We start from the raw sequence: 6,964 nt of genomic DNA on the forward strand, positions 1-6,964 counted from the left end.
GACTTTGAGTAAGAGTGAGGGTTTCTGTTTGTGATCATTGTTACTTTTATTCCGCTGTGATCTGAGAAGATGCATGGTATAATTTCTATTTTTTTGAATTTTTGAAGACATGATTTATGTCCTAGGACATGGTCAATCTTAGAGAATGTCCCGTGAGCTGATGAGAAGAATGTATATTCTGTGGACTTTGGGTAGAATGTCCTATAGATGTCAGCCATGCCCATTTGTTCTAGCATTCTATTTAGGTCCATTATGTCTTTGTTTATTTTCTGTTTAGAGGATCTGTCCTGTACTGTCCGTGGGGTGTTAAAGTCTCCAGCTATTACAGTATTGTTATCTATCATTTGGTTCAGATCTAGTAGGGTTTGCTTTATGAATCTAGGTGCACCTAGGTTGGGTGCATATATATTGAGTATAGTCATGGCTTCTTGATGAATTGTGCCTTTAATCAGTATGTAGTAGCCATCTTTGTCTTTTATTATTTTTGTTGGTTTGAAAGCTAAGGTATTGGAAATTAAGATTGCCACACCAGCTTTCTTTTGGTTACCATTTGCTTGAAATATCGATTTCCATCCTTTTATTTTCAGTCTAAATGCATCTTTGCAGGTTAGGTGAGTTTCTTGAAGACAGCAGATACTTGGATTGTATTTTTTTATCCATTGGGCCAGTCTATGTCTCTTGAGCGGGGAGTTCAAGCCATTCACATTTATTGAGAAAACTGATAAGTGAGATAGTTTTTTGTTCAGCTTGTTGGGTAGAACTTCATTGTGATGTTTTCTCTCCTGGGCCATTGTGGTATCTGGAATTTGATCTTTAGCTCTTGAGTAGTTTTACATTCGTGGGTCTTTCTTGTGCTGATCTGTGTGTAGTTCTCTTTTGAGTACTTCTTGGAGGGCTGGTCTTGTCTTGGTGAATTCCCTCAACCTTTGTTTATCTGAGAATGTCTTGATTTCTCCTTCGTATAGAAAACTTAGCTTAGCTGGGTACAAGATTCTAGGCTGGGCATTATTCTGTTTCAGAAGCATGAAAATGGGGCCCCAACCTCTTCTTGCTTGTAAGGTTTCAGCTGAGAAATCTGGTGTAATTCTGATGGGTTTTCCTTTGTAAGTTACTTGTTTCTTTCTCCTTACAGCTCGGAGAAGTGACTCTTTAGTGGATATTTTGGTCAGCCTGATGACTACGTGGCGTGGTGTTTTCCTATTTGCTATGAATCTCCCAGGGGTCCTTTGAGCTTCTTGAATCTGTATGTCTAGAGTATTGGCAAGGCCTGGAAAATTTTCCTCAATTATGTCTTCAAATAGCTTGTCCAACCCTTGCTTATTATCTTCTTCACCCTCAGGAATGCCAATAACTCTCAAGTTAGGTTTCTTCACATAATCCCACATTTCTTGAAGACTCAGATCATTTCTCTTACTTTTTCGATCTATCTCTGTGACTGACTTATTTAGTTGGAAGAAGTTATCTTCAATTTCTGAGATTCTTTCCTCTGTTTGATCTATCCTGCTCTTGAGACTTTCCACAGTGTTTTGTAGCTCTCTGAGTGAATTCTTCACTTCTAGGAGTTCAGTTTGGTTTTTCTTCAATATTTCAATTTCTTTAGTGAATTTTTCCTCCAAATCCTGTATTTTTTTTGTGTTTTCCTTGTGTTGTTTATCCATTGATTCTTGTATATTATTCAGCTTGTTTATAATCCATAATTGGAATTCTTCCTGTGACATGTTGGTGTTTTGAGTCTGGTTTGTGTCAAATGGTTGGGAGCTGGTATTTCTCTTTGGGGGTGAGCTTTCCATTTGATTCTTTGTGCTCTCCATGTTTTTTCGCTGGGCCTTCCCATCTAGATTTATCGTTGGATCTTTACTTATAGATTTAGTCTGGTTAACAGGACTCTTTGTGCTCTATTCTTAGGCTGTGAAACAGTCTAGGTATGTTGCTTCTTTTGGCAAGAGGGGGAGACTGTTGTGTATTGTTTAGAGATTTTTCTGTTTCCGTTGGGGGACTGCTTCCGATGGGTCCAATCCTAGAGGATTGGAGTGATCCAAGACCGCTTTGGTGAGTTAGAACACTGTGTTGTGGTCTTTCAGAAGGCAGGCAGGGTCCACACTAATAGTAGACCGAAATTCTCTTTGTTTGTTTGTTTGTTTCCCTTTGGTTCTTCCTCTATAGGGGAGGTTTCTGACTCTATCTGCAGGCAAGATACTAGCTATGGGGAGAGGACGGTGACCTCGCTTGCTCAGCACCCCAGTTGCTGTAGCTCCCACGGGCAAAAGTCTATCTTGGCTCAATGTCCCCAGGGATCAGGTTCCACACTCTCGCTTCTGGAGAAGTATTCAGTGTTTACACTTGGGCGGGGATCCTATATAAGGTCCGTGGACCAGGGGAGAGGGCCATCCAGGGAGCCTCTTGGTACTCTATTGCTCCGCAGTGACTTGGCTGTGGGCCCTAGAATGGCAGATTGCGTGCCTGCAGATCTCCGGCCCTGAGGGTGACTGCTCAGGATCCGGTATGTACCAGAGCCAGGGACCTGGCCCGTTCCGAAGCTCACCGTGGGTCCCCAGTTAGAAGGCGAAAAGAGAGGAGAAAGAGAAGAAAAAAAGAAAGAAAAAGAAAAAAGAAAAGGAAAGAAAGAAAAGAAAGAGGAGAAAATGAAAGAGAAAAGAAAAAACGAAGAAAAAGAAAGAAAGAAAAAGAAAAAAAAGAAAAGAAAAGAAAAGAAACGCAAAAAGCCAAACCAAAAAACACCAAAAACACCAACAAAAATGAACAAAAACAAACTACATAGCACCTCACCACACCGCAAGGCAGAAAGATACACAAATCTGAAGTATATAATTCAGCAACTCAATGTTTTTTTGTTTGTTTGTTTGTTTTATGGCTTAGCACAGCTCCGCCCCTTCACTTCCGCTCGGCTGCGTCCGGAGCGGCCATTAGATGTTTTTGTTTTTACGCCTTAGCGCAGCTCCGCCCCTTCACTTCCGCTTGGCTGGGTCCAGAGCGGCCATTAAATGTTTTTGTTTTTACGCCTTAGCACAGCTCCGCCCCTTCACGCCCGCCCGGCTGGGTCCCAGGCGGTTTCGCAGTGGATTTCAAGATGGCGTCTGCACGCCCGCACAGCTCCGAGGGTGGTGGGGATCCAACCTCCGTGCTCAAAAAGGCGTGGCAGCCAGAGGCCCAGAGGGCAAAGGTGCCCTCCGAGGCTGTCTGGCTCGTGAGCCGCCGGAAAAAAAAAGAAAAAGAAAAGAAAAGGAAAAAAAAAAAAAACACACAAACACAAACACAAACAAACAAAACCCAGAAGAAATTTACCAAGAATAAAATATACAGTTCGGCGAGCCTATTCTTGTTCGTGTTTTTTTTTTTTTTTTTTTTTTTGCCTTAGCGCAGCTCTGCCCCTTCACCCCGAGCGCGGCCCCGGCATATCCCGCACTCTTGGTGTTGGTTCAGAGACCAGTGGAGGGCGCCGGGCAGAGAGAGCCGCTTGGCACTTTATGGCTCCCGAGCCGTTTCGCCCTTGCTTTCAAGATGGCGCCCGCCGAGCTCTGGGGCTGGAGGGGACTGGCTCCCCGGCAGGCAGAGACCGCCACTGCCCAGGGGCTGGCCAGCAAGGACACGCACCAGGGGTGACCGGCTGGAGAACCGCCGAAAAAGGCAGCACGGGGTACCACGCTATTTGCTGTCCGGGAGTCTTTTGTGTTTTTCTGCCCTGGGGCAGATCCATCCCTCCTCACCAAGCGCTGTCTCAGCTGAGATCCCCCAGGTTCTAAGGTAATTTCGCAAAAAAGCCTCCTGTCTCCAATGCGCCACGTATCCCTCAGTGATTCTGCGCTGGCCTGGGTCAGGGCTCTATTCAATTGGGAGCGGAGGGCTAGCCGCTTTCCCGAGAGGCTGCACCCGCCCCGGCTGGTGTATCTGACCCGCGCTCCACTGGCTAGTGTCTGTGCCGCGTTCCCAATTTTCGTTCACCTCAGACCTCACTCGCTGTTTATCCCACGCTGATTCTCCGTGGATTCACAGCGCTGTTCCTGTGTGGGAGCGGTCTTCTAGCGTTGTGGCAGGTCCGGATTGATGCCTTCCTTCCCGGGAGCGCAGATTCAGGCCGTCACCACCACTCCGCCATCTTTGATTCCTCTCTCCCAATCGAGAAAAACTCTTATAGACATTGGCCTAGGCAAAGAATTTATGAAGAAGACCCCAAAGGCAATCACAGCAAAAACAAAAATAAATAAATGGAACCTGATTAAATTAAAAAGCTTCTGCACAGCCAAAGAAACTATCACGAGAGCAAACAGACAACCTACAGAATGGGAAAAAAATTTTGCATGCTACACATCCGATAAAGGGCTGATAACTAGAATCTATTTAGAACTCATGAAAATCAGCAACAACAAAAAAAATCAAACAACCCTATCAAAAAATGGGCAAAGTAAAAGGCAAAAGATTTATATGATCTGAAGAGAAACCACATGTACTCACCATCAAATTGGTTTCACTGATTATCACCTAAGAGCACATTTAGGAATAACATTGATCAAGAAGGAGCAGCTCTGTTGCGACAGAGGCCGAGCGGCGAGGTCCAGCTCCCTGAAAGAAGAGAAACTTACCCCTGTGGTTCATCGGCATGCCCTCTGACTTGGCCAAGAAGAAGGCAGCCAAAAAGAAGGAAGCTGCCAAAGTATGACAGTGGCCCAGAAAGGGACATGAAGAAAATGGAGATGCAGTAACAGAACCACAGGTGGTAGAGGAAAAAAATGAGGCCAATGGCAGAGAGACTACAGAGGTAGATCTGCTGACCAAGGAGCTAGAGGACTTTGAGATGAAGAAAGCTGCTGCTCGAGCTGTCACTTGTGTCCTGGCCTCTCACCCCAACAGTACTGATGTCCACATTATCAACCTCTCACTCACCTTTCATGGTCAAGAGCTACTCAGTGACACCAAACTGGAATTAAACTCAGGCTGTCATTATGGCCTCATTGGCTTAAATGGAATTGGAAAGTCCATGCTGCTCTCTGCTATCGAGAAACGTGCAGTACCCCTCCCTGAGCACATTGACATCTACCATCTGACTCGAGAGATGCCCCCTAGTGACAAGACACCCTTACAGTGTGTGATGGAAGTCGACACAGAGCAGGCCATGCTGGAGAGGGAGGCTGAGCGGCTGGCTCATGAGGACGCAGAGTGTGAGAAGCTCATGGAGCTCTACGAGCACCTGGAGGAACTGGATGCCGACAAGGCAGAGATGAGGGCTTCAAGGATCTTACATGGACTGGGTTTCACACCTGCCATGCAGTGCAAGAAACTAAAAGACTTCAGTGGGGGCTGGAGGATGAGGGTTTCCCTCACCAGAGCCCTCTTTATTCGGCCCTTCATGCTGCTTCTGGATGAGCCCCCCAACCACCTGGACCTAGATGCTTGTGTGTGGTTGGAAGAACTAAAAACTTTTAAGTGCATCCTGGTCCTCATCTCCCATTCCCAGGATTTTCTAAACGGTGTCTGTACCAATATCATTCACATGCACAACAAGAAACTGAAGTATTATATGGGTAATTATGACCAATACGTAAAGACACGGCTGGAGCTGGAGGAGAACCAGATGAAGAGGTTCCACTGGGAGGAAGATCAGATTGTGCACATGAAGAACTACATTGCTAGGTTTGGTCATGGCAGTGCCAAGCTGCCCCGGCAGGCCCAGAGCAAGGAGAAGACACTACAGAAAATGATGGCATCAGGACTGACAGAGAGGGTCGTGAGCGACAAGACACTGTCATTTTATTTCCCACTATGTGGTAAGATCCCTCCACCCGTCATTATGGTGCAAAATGTGAGCTTCAAGTACACAAAAGATGGGCCTTGCATCTATAATAATCTATAATTTGGTATTGACCCCGACACATGAGTGGCTCTGGTAGGGCCCAGTGGAGCAGGGAAGTCAACTCTTCTGAAGCTGCTAACTGGAGAGCTGCTACCCACAGACGGGATGATCCAGAAACACTCTCATGTCAAAATAGGGTGTTACCATCAGCATTTGCAAGAGCAGCTGGACTTAGATCTCTCGCCTTTGGAATACATGATGAAGTGCTACCTGGAGATCAAGGAGAAGGAAGAAATGAGGAAGATCACTGGGCAATATGGCCTCACTGGAAAACAACAGGTGAGCCAAATTTGGAACCTGTCAGATGGGCAGAAGTACCGAGTGTGTCTGGCCTGGCTGGCCTGGCAGAACCCCCACATGCTCTTCCTGGACGAGCCCACCAATCACCTGGATATTGAGACCATCGACGCACTGGCAGACACCATCAATGAGTTTGAGGGTGGCATGATGCTAGTCTGCCATGACTTCAGACTCATTCAGCAGGTTGCACAGGAAATCTGGGTCTGTGAGAAGCAGACAATCACCAAGAGGCCTGGAGACATTCTGGCCAACAAGGAGCACCTCAAGTTCAAACTGGTGGATGAAGAGCCCCAGCTCACCAAGAGAACCCACAACGTGTGAGCCCTCTGCCTGGGCTCGGGTCAGGAGCTCTGTCTGGGACTAACAGCTGCCACCCTGACCAGCTGCTCAGGACAGAACCCTGGGGCTACACTCCTGCACTGCTTCAGTGCTGCTCCCCCAGCCTCTCCCCTGCCCCTCCACCTGCCTTAGCTGCACTCTGTTATCTTATTTCCAGTTGGACAGTACCTGTCTGTTTCCTGTCCTCCTTCCAGTTATTTTTGTCCATGTCTGGACTTGGCTGGCTGTTCCTTCCAGCCCTTGCTGGTTACCTTACCCTCAGTGTGACGCAGCCAAAGGCACCTGAGGGTTAGCTCAAGGGCCCAAGCCCTGGATTTGGCCCACGAAGGAGCTCAGGATCCTCCTTTTCTGGGTTTTGGTGATGTTGGAGAAATAATCCCCAGCCCACTGCCCCTATTGCTTTTTGCTTCTGGTTTGGAGCTCTGGACCAGGGCCTCAGTCTTGGTCAGTTTTTAAATA

At 46.8% G+C, this 6,964-nt stretch overlaps 1 pseudogene; it reads left to right on the forward strand.

The window, feature by feature from the left end:
- Positions 1-4,615: 4,615 nt before the first annotated feature.
- On the forward strand, positions 4,616-6,487 carry LOC138381524 (ATP-binding cassette sub-family F member 2 pseudogene; annotated as a pseudogene).
- Positions 6,488-6,964: the final 477 nt, after the last annotated feature.

The sequence above is a fragment of the Eulemur rufifrons genome, chromosome 3 (genome assembly GCF_041146395.1).
Source record: "Eulemur rufifrons isolate Redbay chromosome 3, OSU_ERuf_1, whole genome shotgun sequence".
Classification (NCBI taxonomy): Eukaryota; Metazoa; Chordata; class Mammalia; order Primates; family Lemuridae; genus Eulemur; species Eulemur rufifrons.